Source organism: Mauremys mutica, chromosome 3 (assembly GCF_020497125.1).
Source record: "Mauremys mutica isolate MM-2020 ecotype Southern chromosome 3, ASM2049712v1, whole genome shotgun sequence".
In the NCBI taxonomy this organism is placed as follows: Eukaryota; Metazoa; Chordata; order Testudines; family Geoemydidae; genus Mauremys; species Mauremys mutica.
The window spans coordinates 3,837,823-3,864,018 of record NC_059074.1 but is presented as its reverse complement, the minus strand read 5'-3'; the positions used below and the strand labels follow the sequence as shown (position 1 = coordinate 3,864,018).

The following is a 26,196-nucleotide window of genomic DNA, read 5'->3' as shown; positions in this document are numbered from 1 at the left end:
CACACACAACACCCTGGCCAGCCTTATAGGGCTAGTGAAATGCTGGCTGAGAGAGCGAGGTGTTGAGAGGTCGAACGCTCTGTGTAGCTGCTGTGGACACTGCAGTGCAGACAGCACAGAGGAAAGGGAGAAGAGATGGTCTCGGAGGAGATCTGAAAATAGACAGAGTCCATTAGACTCTGGCAGAGAAATGCAGAAATCTCCTCCGAGTGGCAGAAGCTGGAGAGGAGGAAGCCTTTGCGCCAGCACTGGGGGTCGTGTTGAATAGGCGGCGAGGAGGCTGGTGCAGGATGGGTGGGCTGTGAAACAGGCTGGGGAAAACCCGTGGCGTGGAGCGCCTGGGCAGCCAGCAGAGGTGTCCGAGTTTGGGGGCATGTGTGTGTGGCCCGGGGAGAGCTGGGACTTAGGAGCTGCCTAGCGCCCTGGGTGTGCATTGCACTTTGCAGGTAAAGGAAGTGACTCAGTTCCTGCCCTGAGGAGTTTACAGTGGAGATGAAATCAAAGTGATGGCAGCACAGCATGGTGGAAAGAGGTTAGCCCAGGGAGCTGCAGTAGTCAAGGTGAGAGGGAATGGAGATTTCAACACAGGAGGAGGTGAAGCTGGGGCTGATTCTGGCAGAGAAGAGGAGGCGGCAATAGGCAGGTTTCCAGGCGTAGGAAAAAGAGGATTCGGGGGGCAGAGGAGGGCCCAGTGTAAAGGCAAACAGAAGTTTGATAGGGGATCAGTCCCCAAGCCTGGCAGGGCGTACCCCGCTGACAGACACATCTAGTACCTGACACATATCGAATATACAGCCGGTTCCTGCCTCAGAGAGTTTACAGGCCAAAGCCAGACAGGACTAGGACACAGCATGCAGCACCATTTTAAAACCCTCTCTGTCTAGATGTATTGTCCTTCCCTAGAGCCTAGGCTCTGAGCCGTAGGTTCTGACCCCTTGTCTGTTAAGCTTAGTTGGCTGTAATATAGCAGTGACAGCTCTACAACTACCGTCCAGACCAGCTTCCTTGTTTGAAGTTCGACTGTGCTAAGCGCTCTAAAATCAACACGGCTACTCGGATTGCCGTGTTGTGTCTCCTGGCTTGCAGGGTTCTGTAAATCCAGATTTGGGGCCATTTGACCAGTAATTCCTTGGATAGAACTCCCTGGGGGGAAAACAGCTTGTCTTACGGTGGCAGAGTCTGGTGACCCTTTTTTGCTCACAGGTAGAGCTCAGATCCTCACTCCAGCGTGTCCAGTGCTCGAGGGTTACCCCAACAGGCCTTGGCACCCACCAGCCCTGGGGGGAATCAAATGAAAACATGATCTGAAAAAGCATTGCTTCACCAGTTAGACACGTCACAAGCACCACGTGCTTATCGACCCCCTTAATTAATTCCACCGCACATGTCCGGAGAGAGGCTAGCTATCTGGAAAAGTCACTGCGTGCCACAGGCCCTGAGTGGTTCTGAGGACGTGTTCTGCTCAGTGACTCTGAGCACCAAGCCAGGTACTGCGAGTTCAGATCCAACCCAGGGTAGGAACGGGCAGTTAAAAAAGCAGGCATGTTGCTCCAGTCTGCCTCTGTCCTAGGCAATTGTTAGGTTGGGGAAACAGCCGAGTATTCAGAAGGCACTGAAACTAGAAAGAAAGTAAACTACACACGCTGAGGCTCCCTGGGAGGAGAGAGTTCTTTGGGGTGGAAGAATAGGGGGAGCGGGGTTGGAGGATCAAGGGATGGGGAGTGGGAGAGGAGAGGAGGAAGGGGTGGGACAGTGGGAAACGGGATGTGGGGGTTGAGTAACAAGGAGACTGGGGCAGAGGCACCTGGCAGCCCCACATTCCTCTCCTATGTGTGCGCCAGGATCTGGGGGCCTCCAGCCCATCTATGTGGGTGTGACTTCTCCTTTGCTGACCCCCTCAAATGAGACAGGTGCTGGAGGGGCTTGCCTATGGGGAGGTCTGAGTCCCTTTCCCTGCCCCCCCCCATGTGAGTTGGGATCTGAGAGTCCCTGCTTTCTCCAGTAGTGTCTGAGCTCCACTCCCTCCCCTCCATGTGTGTCAGGATCTGGGGGGACTGCTCATCTATGTGGGTGTGACCCCCTATTTCCTTGCCCCCCTCATGTGACCCAGGTTTTGGAGGGGGTCTTACCATTCTGGGAGTGTCTGCACCCCCCTCCTAAATCCAGTCATGTGATCTGGGGGTCACTGCTCCTGTGTGGGTATCTGAACCCTGCTTCCGACCCCCTCATGTGAGCTAGGAGGATCTGGGGAAGCCCTGTCCCTCTGAACAGGTGTGCTAGGCTCCAGTCAAACTCTCTAGAACTATGGTGCAGAGATGGGAACACCCACTGCCAGGAATGGAGCAGTTCCTGTGTCTCAGGGCTGCTGTTTCAGACTATATTCATCTCCATGAGGTGTTGCCTTTCATCTGAGAACATCGCATTGAGATAAATGGGCCACTTACCACCCCTCTGAGCCTCTCATTGTGACGTCTGGACCCCACCCTGGGCAGAAATCTGAAAGAATCGTGAACATTTGGAGGAAATCTGCCTGTCAGGGTGGTGGGGATCTGATTTGGGGGTTTTGAAGATATGTAATGTGAGTCCAGCAGAATACTCAGATGTGCTGAATGTATTTTTGAGAAGAAAATGAATTACACATGCGAATGCTCCCTAGGAGGGGGAGCGGAGCTTAGAGGTGCAAGAGAAGGTGGTAATCGGGGTCTGCAGTGAGGGATGGGGGTGTTCTGGGGAGGGGGATAAATGGGAATGGGCGGTAGGGGAAGGAAGAAGAGTTGCAGGGTTCTGTTAAGGGGGAAGGGGTGGGAGGGGAGAAGGTGGGAGTGGTTGCAAACATTTCAGAGCATGACCATGATCCTCTTTCCACTATGCCAGGAGAGAGGAGGAGCCCTAAGGAGTCACAGAGAACCCTGTGTCCTAATAGACAGATCACTGGACTAGGACTATTCCTAGCTCCGCCACTGGCCTGCTGGGTGACCTTGTGCATGTCACTTCACCTCTCTGTGCCTCAGTTTCCCATTGTAAAATGAGCTCTTTGAGAACTCACTATATATAAAACCTCTATCTTTTGATTGTTACCTAGCCACAGTAGCATATGAGCTGCAAATGCAAGTGAGAACTACAGCTGTCTAAATGACCAATAACTCTTACCAACAAACATTTCTCTTTCTGTTTAAAAAACTAGGAAGTTAAATGGCAAAAACTTAGTTAACGCAGAGTTCAGGTTGCCTGGTGCTGGATCACACCCTTGCAGAATGCGGAATTGGCAAAACTCCACCTCTAAAACCCAGGAAATACTGAGTGAAGGTAAACGCCCAGGCAGCCTTAACTATAGCCTCTCTGAGCGATGCCCTGATACCCATAACACACAGTCCAGCTCTGCCTTGTCCCTGTGATGGACAGGCACTGTCTGCACAAGCCCTGTGCTCAAACACTGAGCTTACCCCCCTACAGAATACCACACTTGTAACATTTAACAACCACTTCATTACCCTTTTACGATCCCGTCCCACTTGCACCCAGGCTACCACCCCTCCCCATCATTAAAGCCACAGACACTCATGTCCCACCTCGCCCCTGACAGTACCTATGGCAAGAAAACCCCAGTGCCCCACTACTGACAGCCTACACAATTCTGTGTTGAAGTGGTGCAGATGGGAACCTCAAGGTACACATGCACCTCTTGTCTTTGGTAACAGGGCTCAGTCCCAGATCCTCCTGTCCCAATCACAGCTCTGCCAAGCTGCTCCACCGTATTGCTCCACCACTGCAGCGAATGAGGCTGCAGTGCATGCAGAGAATTGCCCATGGCTATTGCCAGCTCCAGGGGGCAGAGTGAAGGTTGAGTGGCCATGCACCACAAGTCGGTATTTCATGATTTTCAGAAGTTTGAGTTTCGCTGAACCTTAACCCCGTGTTAACAAAGGTTTTTGCATTTAATTTTGACGGAAAGCCTCTCTTACTTTGTATTCTTAGACTGAACACTCGGTGGGGCAGGGCCTGAGCCTCCCGCTGTACAATGGAGACCTGATCCTGAGCAGGGACCCTACAGTAGACATAGTGTGGGTTACTAGGGCTGTGTTGTCCCTTTACGGTTGACCATTTCCAGATCTGTTTTGCTGTGCTTGAAGCAGCCCCCATGGCAAAGGGAAGCGCTTCTCTTTGGGCCTGAAGGAAGCAGAGCCGTTTATTTGATCAGTCAGGCACGGAGGGTTCATTCAAGGTGTTAAACGTTCTGTACAGTCACATATCATTTGAACAGAAATAGCAGCTAGTGATTAGAGGGAGAAGATGGTAAAGAGGCAAGGGCCGAGAATGGAGCCCCCCCCAGGGATGGAGAACTAGCTGGTAGCTCAAGAGCGATTTCAGGAGGGGCACGGAGATCCCAGCTTAGCTGTGAAGTGGGCCAGAGAACAGTGGCTGCTGGGGGGTCAGCAAGAAGGAGCCTTTATCGGCTCAGGAGAGGAGACGGTTAACTCCATGGAGGAGAGAGATTCCATGCTGCGGGAGGGAAGCCCAGGCTGACCTGGATCCAGGACACCGTGTGAGAGGGGCTGGGGAGATGAGGGGTAGTGACTCTCTCAGGCACTTTGCTGAGACAGGGAAGGTCAGAGATGGGGGCGACTGAGAGAGGGCCCTGGCATGGAAAGTGGCAGATAAAGAGATGGCGAAAGCACCGCAGGTGAAGTTGTCAGTGGTAGTACCAGAGGGAGCCAGGTGGCCAATCAGAAATGTAGGCAGTGAAGGAAGGAAAGAGCTTTAAGAGTCTGTATGCCGTTAGAAAGACCCAGGAGGGACAGTGGAGGGATGGGGGACATGAAGTATGGTGGACAGGCAGGGCCATTTCATAGGGACTGTGATCCAGACCCACTGTCCTTTGTAAAGCATCTGAACAGTGCCTCAGCAAGTGACGCCAAAGCCATGGTAGCTGGAGAGGGAAATGGCCACCAGGCTTTGGCCAGATTGGGGGGGATCTGGAGAGCCGATGAGGCAGAGAGCTACAGGGAGATCAGGACCTGCAGGGAGAAGGCCCTTGCCCAGTGGTGAGGTGGGAATGGACAGAGGGGTTTTGTGAGCGAGGAGTGTAATTTGGAAGTGGATGGAGAGGCAGTGGAGGGGCTTTGAGATGCCAGGGCGGTCGGCTGCTTTGTGAGCAAAGGCTCACTGTGAGCAGATGGGGATTGTCACGCTTGGCTGGAATGGGGTGAGCTTGGGGCCCGGGGAAGAGGTGAATGATGCAGAGATGGAAATAAAGATGACAAGTGCCCAGGGGACTGAGGGAAAGAGAAGGGGAAATGAAATGGCATCCGGGCCCCCGTCGCCAGTCTGAGGAGATGGGGGGGCATCCGGGCCTCCATCGCCAGTCTGAGGAGATGGGGGGGCATCCGGGCTCCTGTCGCCAGTCTGAGGAGATGGGGGGCATCCGGGCCTCCATCGCCAGTCTGAGGAGATGGGGGGGCATCCGGGCTCCTGTCACCAGTCTGAGGAGATGGGGGGCATCCGGGCCTTCGTCGCCAGTCTGAGGAGATGGGGGGGCATCTGGGCCCCTGTCGCCTTTCTGAGGAGATGGGGGGCACCCGGGCTCCTGTCACCAGTCTGAGGAGATGGGGGGCACCCGGGCTCCTGTCGCCAGTCTGAGGAGATGGGGGCATCCAGGCCTCCGTCACCAGTCTGAGGAGATGGGGGGGCATCCGGGCCCCCATCGCCTTTCTGAGGAGATGGGGTCATCTGGGCCCCCCGTCGCCAGTCTGAGGAGATGGGGGGGCATTGGGGCTCCTGTTGCCAGTCTGAGGAGATGGGGGGGTATCCGGGCCCCCGTCACCTTTCTGAGGAGATGGGGGGGTATCCGGGCCCCCATCGCCTTTCTGAGGAGATGGGGTCATCTGGGCCCCCCGTCGCCAGTCTGAGGAGATGGGGGGCATCTGGGCTCCCGTCGCCTGTCTGAGGAGATGGGGGGCATCCGGGCTCCTGTCGCCTGTCTGAGGAGATGGGGTAGATCTCAGCCATTGGAGTGTGTGTCCGAGCGGTCGGTGGGGAAAAGGGGTTGACTAGGCCCCTGGAGCATATGTGAGGAAATGGGAAGGCACCTGGCCTGCTGTCGCCTATCTGAGGAGATGGAGGGAGCATCTGTTGCCCCCTCCCCTGGCGCCTGTTTTGAGGAGATGGGGGTGCAGCTCGGCCATTAGAGTGCATGTCTGAGGGGCGAGCGGGGATCAGGTCTGAGATGTCTGAGGGGATGAGAGGGCGTCTGAGGGGCGAGCAGGGGGCATCTTAGAGGTGGGTGGGAAGCAGGGTTGTCTGAGGGGGCGAGCAGGGAGCAGTGGGGGTCTGAGGGGAGGAAGGGGCGTCTCAGCCCCACGGTTCTGGTTTGAGAGGTCAGGTCGCAGTCCTTGCTGCGTGGCTGGGAGAGGGCAGGGGCGTGCTGGCCTCCGCAGCCTGGCGGAGATGGCAGAGGAAGGGGCCGTCTCTTCCCCATGACTTGTCTTTGGGAACTGAGGCCTCAGGCTCCGTCGTGCGATTCAGGGTGTTTTGGCCTGTTTCACATTTGGAGAATCCCCCAGCTCCCTGCACAGCGGCTGGGGCAGGAGCTGCTGAGGGAAGAGGTTGGGGTCTGTTTGCCCTTTAGAAGGGTTAGCCAGCTGTGTGCCATAGCCAGATGCTGCTTCTGGGCTAGGGAAACAAGCAGCAGATCTATCCAGCCCACCCCAAACACCCTTCCTACCTCCGCCCATCTCTGCGCTGGGCTGATTGCAAGAGCTTTTCCTCTAGCATGCTCTCCCTGCCTCCCTCCTTCATCCCGTCCTTCTCTCATTCTCTCACTCGCCCTGTCAGCTGTGTCTCCCTAGCAACAGGTCCTCTCCCAGCTGCAGACGGTGTGGCTATTTATAGACCCTGCCTGCCAAGCGGCTGCTCTGGGCAGTTGCTTTCCATCAGTACAGGGCTGGGGAATGGGGCCCGGGGCCTGGATTGCCAGGGTGGCTCTTCTCTCCCTCCTGCTGCTGACCCCCCAGGATGGTGCAGCCGCGACCTGCAAGCCACAGCAGGGGGCTGAATGCAAGAGAAGGAGCTGCATCAGGGTAGCGACAGTGGGGAAGTGTTGGGGGGGGGGAATTTGAGTTCAGCTACAGCCCAAGAGGGGAGGCTCTGAGTTCCAGACGCTCATTGCACCGGTCCTGTGCACCTCACAGGCAGGCAGGGTGCTGCGAGCTCTGGCAAAGGCTTTGAAATCAGGCTGCCTACAGAGAGAAGCCTGGTTGCTGCAGTTTGAAGCCTGCAGGACTTTTGCTTGCACATAGTTCAGTCCTCTCACTTGCTCATTGTTCTGAGGTCTGACCCTGTGCAAAGCAGATGGATTCAAAGGACAAGTCTGACGAGGAATAGCCCTGCTGTCTGCAGGTCAGGCCTGTGACTTCCGTCCTGGCACTGCTCTTCCCTCCCTCTGGGACCTGGGTTAACCAACTTCCTGCGCTCTCAGAGAGCTCAGCCCTGTGCCTGGAGCAAGCTTGCCAGAGACTGGCAGAGCTGCAAGAGCCCATGGGTTTGATTTAGTTGGGGTTGGTCCTGCTTTGAGCAGGGGGTTGGACTAGATACCTCCTGAGATCCCTTCCAACCCTGATATTCTATGATTCTATGAGGACTGGGAGCCCCCGGCAAGAAAGGCTCTGATTGATGTCACCTGTTCTGTCTGTGTCCGTGTGATTTCCTGAGCTGAATCTCTCCATCCCAGATCCATGCCCCTTACCCATGGCACATGTTGGTGTTCTGCCACCCAGGCCCGACAGAGAGAGGCACACACATGAGAAGCGACAGAGGAAGGGCTACTAGATAGATGTGGAGAAAGGGTGCCAAATTCAGCCCTAGGAGCAGGGGCTTACACCACTGGGGAATCAGTCCATCAGGGTAGATGGAGCTCTAGCGAGGAAGAGATGGAGAAATGCCATGTTTGGGGAGATGGGGAGAGACTGAGGATGAGAGGTGGGCCTTCACCTCAGGTCATGGGTTCTGGTGCACCCTTCCTTCTTTGCACCTGTGGGCGTTCAGTGGGGCTGGAGTGTAGCGAGCTGGGAGACTCTGCAGTTGTGTGTGGACAAGTATCCGCATCACAAAGCCACCAGCGCAGTTTCCTGCATTGCTGGCAGCAAGGTCCTGGAGACTGATCTGCCGCCTCACCTCAGAGGGCATCACACTGGCTCAGGTATGCTGCTTTGGGGTTGTATGGGGGGTGCTTGCCCTCCCGTTGCCCAGGCTGTGCCTTTTCTGTGGATGCATAGAGACTTCAGTCTGGTGCCTGCTGATTTAGAGACATGTGCAGCCCTGGCACCACTTCCACAAAACCCAGTGGGTGTGGTGTGCAGGCGGGAGGGCGCGAGTTCCCTTCAGTAGGAGATTCTGGCAGAACAGGGATCCAGAGGGGGCTGTAGCTTTCTTGCACATTGCAGCAGATGGATCTTGGTTTTGATGGTAAGGATTGTGCCCTAGTCTCCTACATTAGTAAGAGTGGAAATGGTCCCACGCCAAAACTCCAGCTTGGGAGTCAGATCCAAGCTCTCAGCTGGAACCTTTCTCTGGAATGGGCCGAACTTTGAGAAAGTCTGGATCCCAACCTGGGCTTTGGGTTGGTCCTAGTGTAGAAAGATGAGATTAGCATCTGCATCTGGGATTTTGTTCTGGGATAAGTCTTGCTTAGGACAGGCTTCACTGGATTCTACCCTGCAGCCCATGGCACCTGGGGCTCTGCCAGGTTGAAAACCTGGTCTGACCTTGATTACCCTTTAAAGAGTGGAGCAGGCGACACTGGGAAACCCACGCAGAAGGGACCTTAATGTGTCACGGCAAAGTGTCCCTACATTTACCAGCAGCTCGGGGAATACTGAAAATGAGAGGCAAAGCGTTGTTGTGCAGCTGCCACTTTAAAATAATAACAAAATGCCAGACGCTGCCTGGATTCTGACTCCACAGAGCCCCTCGTGACAGTGGGGGTCAGAGTGATACTCAGAGGCCAAGCACTGGGGACGGTGAGGCCACACAGGTGTGACCCATGGCAACTAGCTATCTCATCTGTTAGCTACGTGCTTATGTTACCCCATCACTTTAGCAGCTGCGCACCTCTCTTCGAGGACGTGTCTGTGGATCCACACATGCGCCTCAGATGCACAAGTTTAGAGTCTTTGCGTCAGTGTCCCTTGGGCTGCACATGCACTCTGTGCCTCCTCATGCTCCCATATGAGGGCATAAAAGGTGGAACATCCACAGCCCTCCCTCAGTTCCCATTTACCCTTGTGGCCGCAGGACAGAACCTCGGCAGTGTACAACCTGTTTCTGTGGTTTCTAACTCATGAAGAAATCTCTCTCCACTTTTTTTTCTGTTTTCTATTAAGAATGTTTTAGTTGTATGTTCAAAAGAAAGGAAAAGGACAAGCAGAGAACCTCCCATCCTCCGCTGTACATCCCTTGTACAGCAGAGAACCTCCCATCCTCCGCCATACATCCCTTGTACAGCAGAGAACCTCCCATCCTCCGCCGTACATCCCTTGTACAGCAGAGTGAAAGCACTTCATGCCAGCCGTTAGCAGTGACGGATGCTAAACCCTGTCTTTGCTGCAATGGTCTGATGCCCTTAGTAGACACAGCAGATGCCTCAGGGTAGAACACATCCCTGACAAATGTTCCCTCTGACGCTCCTCCTTGTTTCGCACCCAAAAATCTTGTGATGGGAGTCTCAAACTACACTTCTTGGAGTAAACATGATCCTGGAGAGAAGACGTTTTCCAAGATGGATCTGAGGAGACCCTGGCTACCAGGCACCACACCTCTGGCTCCAGCAGGGAGAAAAAACCTGAAAGTGCACCACGATGATCAGCACCAGCTGCATCAGCTTCTGCATCGGAGAAGACGGCTTGAGAGACTGTCATGTCAGTACCTGTTGACACCAAGATCTACACCAGTACCAGCTCTGACCAGTGAGCCCTTCTGAGGAGCAACCTTCACCCCTCCTCTCAGCACTGGAGCCGGCACTGACTTCAGCATCAGCACCAGTACTGCATCCAACAGCACTACTGATCTCTGAGAAGTACTTCTCCTTGCAGTTCCCAGGCCAGTCCTCCTCTCCCCTTCGAGCTGGGAGCACTCTCCTGAGAGACCGGAACAGTACCCAAAAGGGTATTCCAGAAGAGCCCTGTTCCGGGCTCTAACACATGACCGGCAGTGGATGACCAATACTAGTATAATGTGCTGTCATGGCCATACTAGCTTTATTGGGGCCCTCCTTGCCACAGGCCCCAGAGTAAAGCCCCATCACAAGGTAGCTTGGGAGACACTCCAACTGTCCTCCTCACCTGAATGAATCCTTGTCATCCCCCAACAAGGTTGTCACCTCATCCCTAACACTGGCTGTTGATTTTCAGGCCTTCCAAGACTGGCTCTCAAGGAGAGCTGAAACTTTATACATCGAGACAATGGTGTCCCAAGACAATACACATAAGCTGTTCAACACATTCAGCTCCTCGGTCCCGCAAGACTTGCCCTTCCAATTAATGAGGACATATTGGACCCAGCAAGGGGTCTGCAGCACACCCCAGCCTCACTTCCCTGACTTCAAAGCAAGTAGAAAAGTGCTACTTAGTCCCTCCTAAGGGCCTTGAACATTTCTACACACAGCTAACCCCACAGTCCAAGAGAAGAGCTGATCCACAGAGGAGACTCCAAAAGATAAAGAACCTGAGAAACTGAGCCACTGACCGAAAAGCTTATTTGTCCGCCTGACTCCAGTTTTGCATTGTCAATTGCCAGGCCTTGTTCATGGGAAAGGGTGACCCCCCCCCCTCCCCGTCCCCCTTTCCTTTCCAGGCTCCAGCAGGAGAAATCTTCGGTGAACTTAAACACAAAAAGGAAGCTTACAAGAAGTGGAAACTTGGATAGATGACTAGGAAGGAGTATAAAAATATTCCTCGAGCATGCAGGGGTGTAATCAGGAAGGCCAAAGCACAATTGGAGTTCCAGCTAGCAAGGAATGTGAAGGGTAACAAGAAGCGTTTCAACAGGTATGTTTACAAGAAGAAGAAGGTCAGGGGAAGTGTGGGACCCTTACTGAATGGGGGAGGCAACCTAGTGACAAATGATATGGAAAAAGCTGAAGTACTCAATGCTTTTTTTGTCTCAGTCTTCACAGACAAGATCAGTTCCCAGACTGCTGCACTGGGCAACACAGCATGGGGAGGAGGTGAGCAATCCTCAGTGGTGAAAGAACAGGTTAAGGACTATTTAGAAAAGCTGGACATGTACAAGTCCATGGGCCCGGATGTAATGCATCCGAGGGTGCTGAGGGAGTTGGCTGATGTGATTGCAGAGCCCTTGGTCATTATCTCTGAAAACTCGTGGCGATTGGGGGAGGTCCTGGACAATTGGAAAAAGGCAAATATAGTGCCCAGCTTTAAAAAAGGGAAAAAGGAGAATCCGGGGAACTACAGACCGGTCAGCCTGACCTCAGTCCCTGGAAAAATCATGGAGCAGGTCCTCAAGGAATCCATTGTGAAGCACTTGGAGGAGAGGAAGGTGATCAGGAGCAGTCAACATGGATTCACCAAGGACAAGTCATGCCTGACCAACCTGATTGCCTTCTATGATGAGATAACTGGCTCTGTGGAGACGGGAAAGCGGTTGACGTGATATATCTTGACTTTAGCAAAGCTTTTAATACGGTCTCCCACAGTATTCTTGCCAGCAAGTTAAAAAAGTATTGGATGAATTCACTATGAGGTGGGTAGAAAGCTGCCTGGATCTTCGGGCTCAATGGGTAGTGATCAATGGCTCAATGTCTAGTTGGTAGCCAGTATCAAGCAGAATGCTCCAGGGGTCGGTCCTGGGCCAGTTTTGTTCAACATCTTCATTAATGATCTGGATGATGGGATGGAGTGAACCCTCAGCAAATTTGCAGATGACACTAAGCTGGGGGGAGAGGTAGATACGCTGGAGGGTAGGGATAGGGTCCAGAGTGACCTAGACAAATTGGAGAATTGGGCCAAAAGAAATCTGATGAGGTTCAACAAGGACAAGTGCAGAGTCCTGCACTTAGGACGGAAGAATCCCATGCACCGCTACGGGCTGGGGACCGACTGGCTAAGCGGCAGTTCTGCAGAAAAGGACCTGGGGATTACAGTGGACGAGAAGCTGGATATGAGTCAACAGTGTGCCCTTGTTGCCAAGAAGGCTCATGGCATATTGGGCTGCATTAGTAGGAGCGTTGCCAGCAGATTGAGGGAAGTGATTATTCCCCTCAATTCAGCATTGGTGAGGCCACATCTGGAGTATTGTTTCCAGTTTTGGGCCCCCCACTACAGAAAGGATGTGGACAAATTGGAGAGAGTCCAGCGGAGGGCAATGAAAATGATTAGGGGGCTGGGGCACATGACTTATGAGGAGAGGCTGAGGGAACTGGGCTTTAGTCTGCAGAAGAGAAGAGTGAGGGGGGATTTGATGGCAGCCTTCAACTACCTAAAAGGAGGTTCCAAAGGGGATGGAGCTCGGCTGTTCTCAGTGGTACCAGATGATAGAACAAGGAGCGATGGTCTCAAGTTGCAGTGGGGGAGGTTTAGGTTGGATATCAGGAAACACTATTTCACTAGGAGGGTGGTGAAGCACTGGAATGGGTTCCCTAGGGAGGTGGTGGAATCTCCCTCCTTAGAGGTTTTTAAGGCCCGGCTTGACAAAGCCCTGGCTGGGATGATTTAGTTGGGGTTGGTCCTGCTTTGAGCAGGGGGTTGGAGTAGGCCACCTCCTGAGGAGGTCTCTTCCAACCCTAATCTTCTATGATTCTTTGATTCTGTGAGTGGAGAGAGCCCATCAAGGAAGGTCAGTTGGTAGCCAGAACAGTGCTACAAGTAGCAATGGACATATTCAATATGTATCAGAGGGGTAGCCGTGTTAGTCTGGTTCTGTAGAAGCAGCAAAGAATCCTGTGGCACCTTATAGACTAACAGACGTTTTGCAGCATGAGCTTTCGTGGGTGAATACCCACTTCTTCGGATGGGCAGCACACTCTATTTCCCCAAGGATCTGAGGGTGACACTGAGATCTTTGGGCATTTTACAACCCACTGCCATACCCGCAAGCCCTTCCTGTACCAGACTCCTCAAAGACAGAGAACGCTGCCTGATCTCATGGTCATCAACTGGAATACCCTCCCAGGAGATGCCTGTCTTCCCCCTTCATCACACTCCAGGGTCCCTCCCAGAGGCAGCAGATTTGATGAGACAGGCAAGAGTCCCACTAAAACCATCCCAGAGATGACCTTCAGAAACCGCCTCAACTGCTTCCATCAGAGGTGGTTGGAGATTAATAGATGCTGGATATCATCACCCATGTGTGTGGCTCTTCGCTCACAGAATGCGTAATTCCACTTAAGTTCGTCTTGGGGTGCCCCATTTACCATCTTACACTTAAGATGGACTTTCTGGTAGCCATCACTTGGCCAGGAGAGTGAGTCAGTTTCAGGCATTCATGGCAGAACCCGCATGCACCTTGCTTCATACAGACAGAGTGGTACTGAAAGCTCATGAAGAATTCATCCCCAAGGTGGTTTCTGAGTTCCACTTCAATCAATCAGTCAACGTACCTGGATTCATCCCGAAGCCATATTCCACACACACAGAAGAAGCGTCACTCCTGGACATATCCAGCACCCTTTGATGCTACATTGTACAAATCATTCAGACTGTCTCCATGCCTGTTTGTGGCTATTGCTGGCCATGCCAATGGTTAGGCCATTTCATCACAAAGACTATGAAAATTGATAATGTATTTCACTGTGCTACCAACCGGCCTGCGTGCATCTCCCAACGACTCTCTCCCAGAGCGCAAGCGACATCCTTGGCCTGTTTCCAAAACATACCGATAGCAGAATTCTGCAAGGCTGCTACATGGATCGATCCACTCATGTACGTCAAGCATTAGGCACTGGATGTACCTGCTAGGTCAGATGCCATTTTTGGGAGAGCAGGACTCCAATCTCTGTTAGATGCACTGATACTCCTCATTCAAAAATGATTAGGGGGCTGGAGCACATGACTTATGAGGAGAGGCTGAGGGAACTGGGATTGTTTAGTCTGCAGAAGAGAAGAATGAGGGGGGATTTGATAGCTGCTTTCAACTACCTGAAAGGGGGTTCCAAAGAGGATGGATCTAGACTGTTCTCAGTGGTAGAAGATGATAGAACAAGGAGTAATGGTCTCAAGTTGCAGAGGGGGAGGTTTAGGTTGGATATTAGGAAAAACTTTTTCACTAGTAGGGCGGTGAAGAACTGGAATGGGTTACCTAGGGAGGTAGTGGAATCTCCTTCCTTAGAGGTTTTTAAGGTCAGGCTTGACAAAGCCCTGGCTGGGATGATTTAGTTGGGTTTGGTCCTGCTTTGAGCAGGGGGTTGGACTAGATGACCTCCTGAGGTCCCTTCCAACCCTGAGATTCTATGATTCTATGATGATTCTATGATTCCCACCCAACCTGAAGGAGATTATTTCTTGCCAGTCACTTACAATGGGATCTAGGCTGACACATACTTGAAGGAGAGAGAACAGCTACTTGCCCTACGCAATGGCTCTCAAACTTTTTCACTGTTGACCCCTTTGACATAACAAGTCTCTGAGTGTGACCCTCCCTTATAAATTAAAAACACTTTTTTATATATTTAACACCATTATAAATGCTGGAGGCAAAATGGGGTTTAGGGTGGAGGTTGACAGCTCGCGACCTCCCATGTAATAACCTCACGACCTCCTGAGGGGTCCCAACCCCTGCCCTACAGTAAGTGTGATACTTCGAGATGTTTCAGTCAGTGTGGATCCCATGTGCCACCCTCCATGCCCACCTTTGGAGTTCTCAGCAGACATAGGCTTCAGATTTCAAGAGACCTGAGGAAGGGTTGTAGCTGATCTGCCCTTCGTGCCCTTGCATGGGAGCATGAGGAGGCAGAGGAGGGGTGCAAGGCCCCAGCAGACACAGCTGTTCAGAAAATTCTGTCTCACATGTGTGAAGTTCATGCATGCCTACAGTGGGATCTGCACAGACGATAACATCTCGACGCACCACAGTTACTGTAGGGAAAGTAACCGTTCTTCCGTAATCCTGATAGCTCAGTTGAGTCCCCTCGTAACTCTTCTCCTTCCAAAGCTGAATAATTTGACAATGGAATCCTTGCAAAGTTCCATATTTTCTTCAGGAGCTATGCAAATTCACCAGTGATGTTAACTTTTGTCATTTAAACATATTTCTGTGTCAGTGAAGCTTATCCCACTTCTCCTCCCAGATATTGTCCGGGAGCTGTGGCAATCTGTAGAGGCACTCGGTAGGAGAGAGGACCATTTGAGAAGTAGGCAGGGAGTGTTTGAGATGTCTCACTAATCCTTGCTGGGGAAGAGTTTTCTCTGAATGCATGTTTGGAATGGGCCAGGATCCAAGAGCTTTCGGGAGTAGGCCAGGCTGGTGGTTTCTTCTTCCCTGACAATGGGGAAGGGTTATTATTTTGGCCAGGAGGAGGAAATGGTCTGATGAGGAGAGGGGTGGTTGCGTGTTTCTTATGGTGACACTCAGCCCGAGGATCCAATCCAGGGTATGGCTAGCTGTGTGTGTGTGTGTGTCCAGAGAGTATCTGTGAGAACCCTACGGTAGAGGAGGTTTGGGGCTGCTCTACCAGAGGTGTTGTCCGTGTGGATATTGAACTTCAGCACCGTGTCCGACAGCGTCTCTGTCAGCTCTGCTGGGAAACCTTATGTGTCTGGGCACTGCGGGGTTACCGGTTAGCAGTCTTCGCTCTGGGCTCACAGATTAAGTAGATACACTCAAAGGATTCATATTGAAGTGAACTTTTCCTGCATTTTTCCTGGAAGGGAAAAGAGCGGCTATTCTGGACTCTGGATTTGTCTTCCTTGTGTTTGGGCCTGTGGGGGAGAAGAGCTAACACAGGCCTATGTTGTCAGTCGGGTAGGTTTCTGTGATACCGACCAGGCCAGGTGATAAGATCATGAATGGTGAAGGGCTTATTGGGCACAGATTTGGCATTGATCAGCATAAGTCTGAGCCCTGGTCTACACTGGGGGGGGGGTTCGAACTAAGGTACGCAAGTTCAGCTATGCGAATAGCATAGCTGAACTCGAACTATCTTAGTTCGAACTACTTACCTGTCCTGACGGCGCGGGATCGCTGTTCGCGGTGGTGGAGTTCCGGAGTCGACAGGAACGCGTTCGGAGTTCAATATATCGCGTCTAGATGAGAAGTCGATCGCTACCCGCCGACCCGGGCGGGTAGTATGGACGTAGCCTGCGGTTGTGGGGCTTGTCTGTTTCAGAGTCACGTGAAGGAGCTGTTCACACCAGACGGGATGTAGCTCTAGTGATCTCTGCGGGTCCCAGCTTCCAGTCCCACCCAGATCAGGATAGAGCATGGCATGCCAGCACCCAGAGGCTCTTTGGGTTCCACCTCCATATGAAATATCAGGGTGGCGTCAGCATGCTCCATTTTGTGCAGATTAGGCACATCCCTTCGGCTCCCAGCAAGTTGATTTGTGTAGGGGTTGGAAAGATTTGCCCTTCTGCACTGGTCTCTGGGATCTCTCTGCATCCCCACTGATACTCTGTTCAGATCCGCGAGGGCCTGCCTCGGCTGTGCAGCGGTCCTGGGCCATGCCTCTTCGGAGCGTGCCCCGGGGTGTGGTGCTGACTTCGGGGGTAGTAACTTGTGCTGCCGGGGGACAAAGCTGTGTGCTCCATGATCATGGCCCTGACTGGGTGGAATACAGTCCACGTTCCCCCTGCTCCGGTTCAGTAGGGAACCTCCTCCCACTAACACCCCAAATGGACACGTGCCCTGTTTCCCTCCTCTGTAGGGCTGCAGCCCCGGAGCAGCGTGGGCTCGAAGGTCTCATGCTGTGCACATGTTGGACCCAAACGGGTGGAAGAGGGAGGTCCTTGAACTGGCCCTCCTGGCTATGGGGAGAGGCAGCCAGGACTGAGCAGATCAGCGCTCCGTGGCAGTGTTTGTGGTCTGAGGGAGAGTGAGCTGGAAGGGCGTGTGCCCAGCGCACCTGGGACCTGGCACCGAGAGAGACAGAGGCCCCAGATTCCAGGGGGGTCGCTCCGCCCCCACAGCAGGGGAGGAGCTTTTATTGCCATTGCAGTTCTTGCCCCTCTGCCACCTGCCCCCCAGGCTGTGTGCGGGGACCAGGCCCTCATGCTGGGAATGCAGCTGGGGGAGAGGGAGAGAGAGGCAGGATTTTAAGGTGGAATTCTCTGGGTTTGTGTTAAGGTGGCTAGGTGCTAGAGTTGCACTGATTCTTCTGGCTTCCCAAGGGAGCTTGCCGTTCTCCGAGCCTGGCGTGCAGTAGCCTTTGGAGGGGTCACCCACTGGTGCAGCTCCTCTGATGTGAGCGGTAGTGGCAGTGCTGGGTAGGGCTCAGGCATTCTCATCACTGTGTCATCTATAATTACTGTTAGTGAGGCAGCTTGTGGTTCCAGCCCATGCCCAGTTCCTCCTGCACGGGGGCACATGTACACTCACTGGCTGGGCTAGGGTCATGGAAGGACAGTGAGGAGGGTGAATCCTGTTTCTAACTGTCATTTCTGCCATTCTCATCACAACGGAATGCCGCTGAGCTCCTCTGGCGAGCAGACAATCGCCCGTGGCAAAGCCGGGCTGCAGAGCCCCCGACCTGAGCACTCAGCAGCTTTCAGGAGAATGAGCACCTAGCAGTGCTAGGTCTTGGCACACAGTCTTTCTGGTTTGAGTCCTGTTCATCCCTTGGCCGGCTGGCCTGGCTCTCTCTGGCTTTGGGTGATGGACAGGCTGGATTTTCAGATGCTGGTGGAATGAGCACGGCCCTCTGAAGAGGGGAATCAGACAGCGCCCTGCCAGTCCCTGCTCACTGCGCATGACGGGGGAGGGTGTTTGGTTCAGAGGCGCTGTGACGGACACAGAGCTGAGCTGAAACATCTGTGTGGGCTGACGCGCACATGTACTCAGCGAAAGGGCCCCGATTTTCACCCCCAAACATGTACCTGCCCCAGCTCGCAGGCCTTGCATTGAGGGGCTTCTGGTTTTCATCCAGGGTGAGAGCACGTACACAGGTAACTGATTTCCATATTGATTGAAATGACAAGTGCTAGAGGCCGGGGACAATCTGCCAGGTGGAGCTGGCCTTTGGGGGAAGAGCCTTGAAAATGGAACCACCGTCAACTGGTCACTCGGGTTCGAAGGAACAAGCAGCTGGTCACCTGTTTTGATGCAAGTGCCTGGGGGACCTGAAGCTGCTCCCCCACACACACACATTCATGAGGCAAGTGAGTCAGTGATTTTTGGAGTGTGTCCCAAAGAACTAGCTTACTGCCCTGCCCCAGATTCTGGGGCTGGCCTTGTGTGTAGGGACGTAGATTGGCTACGTTTGAGATGGGTGGTAAAGTAAAACACAGTTCTGTTGGCCTGGCATAAAACACTGCGACTGGCTGTGTCTGGGGCCGGGTTTCACTGCATGTTGGGGTTCAGTCCCGTGTCCATCTGTCATTACCATCTCCTCATTCGCTGGCAGGTTGCTGTGTAGCATGACACCATCTCTGCCAAATCTCTCCTTTCCTCCTGGGGGAACTTCTCTCAGGGCATGGGTCTGGCCTTTCCTGTCTGGGTCTGCACTGCTAAAACTCTGTCAGGCCTTTTGTGTCTCCTATCTCAGCTACTACTACAACCTGACACCCCATGTGTCTCCTTAGGGCCATTCAAAACACTGTTGAGAGGGTCAGCTGCCTGGCCCATCACTAAGACCATGTTACGCCGCCCCCCCCCCCCGAGCCCCTTCCTCACAGCTCTACCACATCAAATACAGGCTCCTTGTTCTCACCTTTGGCACCTTTCCTCTGCCCTCTGGCATCTCCCATCCCCTCTGCTCTGTCATTGACACCAGCCTCCAAAATCTGTGTGTCAACTTCTCCCACTAGCACCTTCACCCTTCCCTCCACCTGAAATGCCACCACCAAACGTACCCATCAATCTCCTCCTCCCTGCTCCTTCACATCCTTCCTCCAGGCCCTCTTCTACTGCACCAGCTGGTAATTGCTGGTATAAACATTGGTGGGAATGTCCAGAGCTGGGCTGTGTACGCACAAGCTCCTCTCATTGTCACCCCATGGCTGTTAAACACACCTGGCGTGTCTTGTTTAAAGTGAGATGATAATCTCTTCAGGGCAGAGGACACGTCTGGCTCCGATCCAGATTGGGCTGAGTCTGCAATCACCATAGTAACAATAAAGAAGGATGGGCACAAATTTTCCTCATCCCTTTTTGATGATACTTCCCTTGTACTGGGAGGAAAACTTTCTCGCACTCCCTCATGTTCAGACATTGCCACAGAAAGTGTCTGCCTCAGTCTCTTCGTTGCACAATCATTTCTCGCTGGCGTGGGACTGTGCTTTGTGCCTCCTAGTTTCCACCTCCACTTTGTGGTCACTGATTGTGTATCTGTCGTAGCTTTGTGCTGAGGTAACTGCGAGTGACGGGACTGTGCAGGGATCTGTCGAGTGGATCATGTTCTCATTTAGACTCCTTTTTGGATCCTCTCACTGTGCGGCGGAGGGAGTGTTTGCTGCTTTGGTTGAGGTGGCACCAGGATCTGAGTGCTCCTTCCTGATTGGCAAGGGGATGGGCCCGGTTCTGCTCCGCAGCCAGCCTTGCCTGGGTTCCTGAGCACATTGCATATTTGCTTGAGACTGAACAGTTGGGGTTTGTCCCATTGGTGTAATTGGCTGTTAAAGTGGATCCCAAGGCTTAGATCCCAGACAGTTGAATGGGTTGGATTGTGCTGTCGGAGGCTGTATCGAGTAGTTTCTCCGTGGCACAGTTCACTTTAACCCTCTGGTCAGTGTGCTGGTACACGGATCTAACGATTGCTCTCCTGGTTCCATTTTGTGGTTCCTTAAGGTTCAGTTCCGGGTGCTAGACTGAGTCCCAGGCGTTTTTCAAGTCTCTAAAGCCAATGAAGATCTTCTCTAGTTCTTCACATTAGCTAATCAGCCTCCACGGGGTAACGATGTGGCTCGTTCCTCAAGGAGGGCTCCAGTCTGACCTGCCTGGGTGTACCCCTGGTGGGGGTGGTCAGTTCTGCTGGCTTTGGCGGGGCAGAATTGTATCCTTGGAAGGGGTGTTGGAGACAGAGATACTCAGGGTAGTTCCTGCTCCAGTTTGATTCACAGTCTCTACCCAAGTCCTGTTCACCTGGAACAGTGATGGCAACAGCTCCCACCAGGCTGCCCAAGGCAACGCCGTGTTCACACCAGTAGCTGGCTTCCTTCTCTGAACCTTGTTCTCCTTCCTGCGCCCAGCACACTGCTCTGGTGCCCTGCCTGCACCCTGGGCAGCCCCTCAGCCCTGAGGGAGACCATTGTTCTCAACAGGAAACACAGGCTCATTCCAATGGGCCCCAGGGGTTTACTCCCTTTTGGCCGGCTGCTCTGCAACACAAAGGAGCATCTCAGACAGGTTGAATGGTCCACAGGAGCCAGCCTCTCTGCCCGTCCATGTCCAGACAGAGTGTTTACTGTCCTGTTAACCACTCTCCAGGTGCCCCAGCCTTGTGGGCCTTTGTGCAGGTCCCGTTCCGGGTAACACTTTCTTTGTAGCATTTCCGCAGTTCAGCGCTTGCTTTGCCATGGCGGGATGCTCTTGTATTGAGGGTGCTGCAGACGAGGTCGCTGCTGCTGACAATGGTGTCTCTCGAGTTGTTTGGGCATCTTGGCTTTTGAGTCGAGCAAAGAGTCAAGCTGACCACATCTCAAGGCAGTGTCTGAGCAGGCGTTTTGGGGCAATAAAGCTTTGTCTATCTTAACAAGGTGCACTGGGTTTTACATTCAAGTACAGGCCCCTGTGTGAATGCTCCTCTGTCAGGTTAAAACATTTGGTTTATATCAAATTACCTTTATTTGGTAAGGATTGACCTAAGGCTCACTTGATATAGAAGAGGTTGAAATCGATTTAATTGTGTCCACAAAGGGGTTTGTACGAGTTTAATTAAATCAGTTTTAAAACACACCCTTAGTGAAACCAGCGTAACTTGTAATACAGACACAGCCTGAGAACGGAAGGGCTTCATGAAATGTCGAACTCGGGGCTGTGGTTCAGCATTGCATTGGCTATAGTATCAGTCTCCTGAATTTGAGTTTCACGGATGCTCTGACACCAGTCGACACACAGGGACAAGCTGACACGTGGGTACAGATAACCGCCTGATACTGTCCCATGGGTACTGGGAACAGGCATGGGTAGCCACATGGGCACACGCTAACACAAAGGTACAGGGAACCGTGTACTCGCTCACATTGACACACATGCACTGATAACCACGCATGCACACATGCTAATGTTTCAACTCCCCCTCCATCAATAGAGTCTCACTTCCCAGGCACCAGTTTGGGGCAGTCAGGAGACCGTGCACACACATGACTTGATACAATAATTCTTTATTGACGTAACAAGCTATATAGGTGCTGTCAAAGTGTACAGCCCCAGGTACTGTATCTGTCAGAGCCAGCCAGTCCTATGAACCCATGCCCTCCAGTTCCCAACTTAAAGGAATTAGAACGTCTTCGTTAGCATTAGAGAAACAGGACACGTCTGGCCTTTTCACTTGGGAATGAACCCACCAGCAGTCCTTAGGCGTGGAAGAAACAAGCAGCTGGGCTCCCATTCTCCAGCAGGTGGTTGAAGACCTACAGCTGCTCTGCACAGACACTTCCTCTGCTGTCACTGGGTGGGGCAGTTCCTATGGGGCTCGCACAAGGCTGTTCATGGCTCAGTGCTGGTGAAATGTACAGATGACACAGAGATTGGTGGAGTGGTAAATAGTGATGAGGCAGGTCAGTTATAGCACATGAGCTGGATCACTTGGTAAACTGGGCTCTCTGGAACAACATGTATTTTAAGACAGCCAAACGTAAGGCCCTATATATAAACATTGGGAACTTAGGTCTTCTTTACAGGATGTGGGACTGTATCTTGGACCCCCTTGACTCTGAAAAGGTTTTAAGGGTTCTGATGGCTCTGCAGGCGCTCCCCGTGCTGTGCTGGGGCTGAGAGGGCTTGCATGAGCACTAGATGGATAAACAGACGCCTGTGGAGCAGAAGTACTGAACTGGTGCATGTTGGCATCCTTTCGTCTGCGAGAGACGGTGGGAATTGCAGCCTATGAGGTAGATGGTTTGCAATGTCTCACGTGACTGAATAGTCCAATCCGAGATTTGCATGATCTTTGGCAGTTATTGCAAGTGTCTGTATCTTGCCTGGGAACTGCTTGCTTCCTACAGAGCAGAAGAGGGGGCAGGTGTTATTACCATTATAGACAGTATTGGCAAGGTCGTTACTGGAATAGTGCCCAGTTCTGGTGTCCACATTTTAAAAAGGTTGTTGAAAACACGGAAGGGGTTCAGAAAAGAGCTGCAGAAGTTATTTGAGGTCTATTTGGCGTATCACAGGGAAGCTGAAGAGGTGATTTGACCACAGTTCATAAATATCTACACATGAAGATTTCCGATAGCAGAGGACTCTCTAATTTAGCTGACAAAGGCAGAGTGAAAACCAATGGCTGGAAACTTAAACTAGACAAATTCAGACTGTGAATAAGGTGCAGATGTTTACCATTGAGGGTAATTAACCATTGGCACAATTTACTAGGGGTGTGATAGATTCTCCATCAGTTGCTTGAGGCAGGAATCACGTGGTTATACAGGAGTGCAGACTAGACAGTCGTAACCGTCCTTTCTGGTATTAAAATGTGTGACTCTGTGACCATTCCCCAGATCCTCAGGTTGGCTTTGTGCATGGTGCGATGATTACTGGGGTGGCTGGGCTCCGAGTTTGCTTCCATGACACTTTGTCACTACTTGCTGTTCCTGATCTGCTGGCAAGTTGCTCTGTAGCCTGAAACCATCTCTGTCAAATCTCTCCCTGTTCTCCTTGGGCAGGGCAGGGAAGGGACAGAACAGCCATATAAATTCAGGACTTTATACTCCCCTAAATCCTCAGTGGATCCCCCATTGACGTGAGTGTCACAGAGATCAAGGGAAGGATACAGCTTTGTGCTGGGACTCGCCTTTGATTTTTTTCTTCAGTGTCTGTATCAAGCTCATCAGTGAAGGGCTGTGCTCCCATTGGGCCACTGCTACCTCTGCCCTTTGTCTCTATTCCCTTCTCTTTTCCGCTGCTATCTAGCGAGTACTGATATGGCCCCGTCACTGGGGTATCTGAGACCCTCACAGTCTGTAAGGCCTTTATCCCCGGGAGTCAGGGCAACTGGAGAACTGACACACAGAGTGACTTGCCAAGGTCACATAGGAAGTCTGTGGTGGAGCAAGGGATTGTACATGGTTCTCCTAAGGGCCAGGACAGTGCTCTAACCGCTAGACCACCCTTCCTCTCATCTCTGTCTCTGCAGGTCTCCTCTCTTCTTCCCTCTACATTTCCTTCTCTGCAGCAGCTCACAGTTCCCTGTCCCTGTTCCATCTGCTACGGTGATCAATCGTGGAGCAGTTCATGGTGACACTCGAGTGGCTTCCTTTGGAGCTGATGCCCTCATGAGAGTAACAGCAGATAGGGGAGTTCCGCCTGTTTCAGGCTGTCTGCAGACTCAGGCAGAGACCGTGCCAGTTCACATCTCTGCAGCCACTAGGGCTAGAAACTGTTTTTTTAAATGAAAGCTGAGATTCTGTACAATCTGGGAGTGTGATGCAGGCCACATAAATAGACCATGCAGGCTGGATTTGACCCATGGGCCGTACATTTGAAACCCCTGCCTAGGGGAACATCTGTGAGATCTGGCTTTCTGTACATCTACACTGCTAAAACTCTCACCCAGGCCTTTTATCTCTGACCTCACAACTGTAGCCAACTTCCCTGTAGTTTTCCTGATAGCCACTACAACCCACCCCTCATAATCATTCAGAATGCTGCCACAGAGATGATAAGAATGGTCATACGGGGTCAGACCAATGGTCCATCCAGCCCAGTATCCTGTCTTCCCACAGTGGCCAATGCCAGGTGCCCCAGAGGGAATGAACAGAACAGGGAATCAAGTCATCCTGTCACCCATTTCCAGCTTCCGGCAAACAGAGGCTAGGGACGCTTCAGAACATGGTTTTGCATCTTTGCCCAATCTGGCTAATAGCCATTGATGGACCTGTCCTCCATGAATTTATCTGTTTCTTTTTTGAACACTGTTATGGTCTTGGCCTTCATATCATCCTCTGGCAAGGAGTTCCACAGGTTACCTGTATGCTGTGTGAAGAAATACTTCCTTTTGTTTGTTTTAAACCTGCTGCCTGTTCATTTCATTTGGTGATCCCTAGTTCTTGTGTTATGAGAAGGAGTAACTAACACTTCCTTATTTACTTTTCCCACACCAGTTATGATTTTATAGACCTCTATCATATCCCCCCTTAGTCGTCTCTTTTCCAAGCTGAAAAGTCCCAATCTTATTAATCTGTCCTCATATGGAAGCTGTTCCAGACCCCTAATCATTTTTGTTGCCTTTTTCTGTACATTTTCCAATTCCAATATATCTTTTTTGAGATGGGGCGACCACATCTCCACACAGTATTCAAGCTGTGGGCGTACCATGGATTTATATTGAGGCAATATGATATTTTCTGTCTTATTATCAATCTCTTTCTTAATGATTCCCAACATTCTGTTCACTTTTTTGACTGCCGCTGCATATGGAGTAGATGTTTTCAGAGAACTAATTATGATTCCAAGATCTTTCTTGAGTGGTAACAGTTAATTTAGCCCCCATCATTATATATGTCTAGTTGGGATTATGTTTTCCAATGTGAGTTACTTTGCATTTATCAACACTGAAGTTCATCTGCCATTTTGTTGCCCAGTCACCCAGTTTTGTGAGATTCTTTTGTAGCTCTTCGCAGTCTGCCTGGGACTTAACTACTATATCTTGGGTAGTTTTGTAACATCTACAAAATTTGCCATCTCACTGTTTACCCCTTTTTCCAGATAATTTATGAATATGTTGAACAGCGCTGGTTCCAGTATGGACCCCTGGGGGACACCACTATTTACCGCTCTCCATTCTGAAAACTGACCATTTATTTCTAACCTTTGTTTCCCATCTTTTAACCAATCATTAAAAGACCTTCCCTCTTATCCCATGGCAGTTTACTTTGCTTAAGAGCCTTTGGTTGGTGAGGGACCTTGTCAAAGGCTTTCTGAAAATCTAAGTACGCTATATCCACTGGATCCCCCTTGTCCACATGCTTGTTGACCTCCTCAAAGAATTCTAGGAGAGTGGTGAGGCATGATTTCCCTTTACAAAAACCACGTTGACTCTTCCCCAACAAATCATGTTCATCTCTGTGTCTGATAATTCTGTTCTTTATTGTAGTTTCAACCAATGTGCCCGGTACTGAAGTCAGGCTTACTGGCCTTTAATTGCCAGGGTCACCTCTGGAGCCTCTTTTAAAAATTGGCATCACATTAGCTATCCTCCAGTCATCTGGTACAGAAGCTGGTTTAAATGATAGGTTACATACCACAGTTAATAGTCCTGCAATTTCATATCTGAGTTCCTTCAGAACTCTTGGGTGAATATCATCTGGTCCTGGTGACTTATTACTGTTTAGTTTATCAACTTGTTCCAAAACCTCCTCTAATGACACCTCATCTTCCTAGCCTCTTACTTTCACCAGGTCACTTTCCATTTTGGGTCCCCGCACTGGCTTCCCCTCCCTGGCATCAAATGCAACCTTCACAATAGTGCTCCAACCTGCATAGCTCTACCCCTCTACCATTCCCTCTCCCCCATGGTGCCCGCCTCCGTTGTCTGTCAGCTTCACCCATGGGTGCTTCACGTTTTCTCCAGACTGTCCCTGTGCTTGAAACCGCTACCTTGAACTAATCTGTAAGGACACTGCACTGTCTCCCTGCAAATCCCTCCTGAAGTAGATGTTCTACCACCATGCCTATAGGAAATGGTCAGTGATAGCAGCTAGCCGGGGGCAGCAGACCCTAACCAAAGCAAAGTGTTATATTAATGTTGAGTGACTTGAAGCCAGGTGAATTCTGCCCATAGCTTATCTGTGTAACCATATGCTCCTATCATTGTCACCCTCCTCTCTCCCTTCATTGGACTGGTGAAGTCGCGTTTTACCTCCTCTAGCATTGGACTGT

At 51.7% G+C, this 26,196-nt stretch overlaps 1 protein-coding gene across 4 annotated transcripts in view; it reads left to right on the top strand.

Annotated features, from left to right (window-relative positions):
• Positions 1-26,196, top strand: part of DNMT3A (DNA methyltransferase 3 alpha) — a 247,436-nt gene that overhangs the window by 134,065 nt on the left and 87,175 nt on the right. The gene's annotated exons all lie outside the window — the stretch shown is intronic.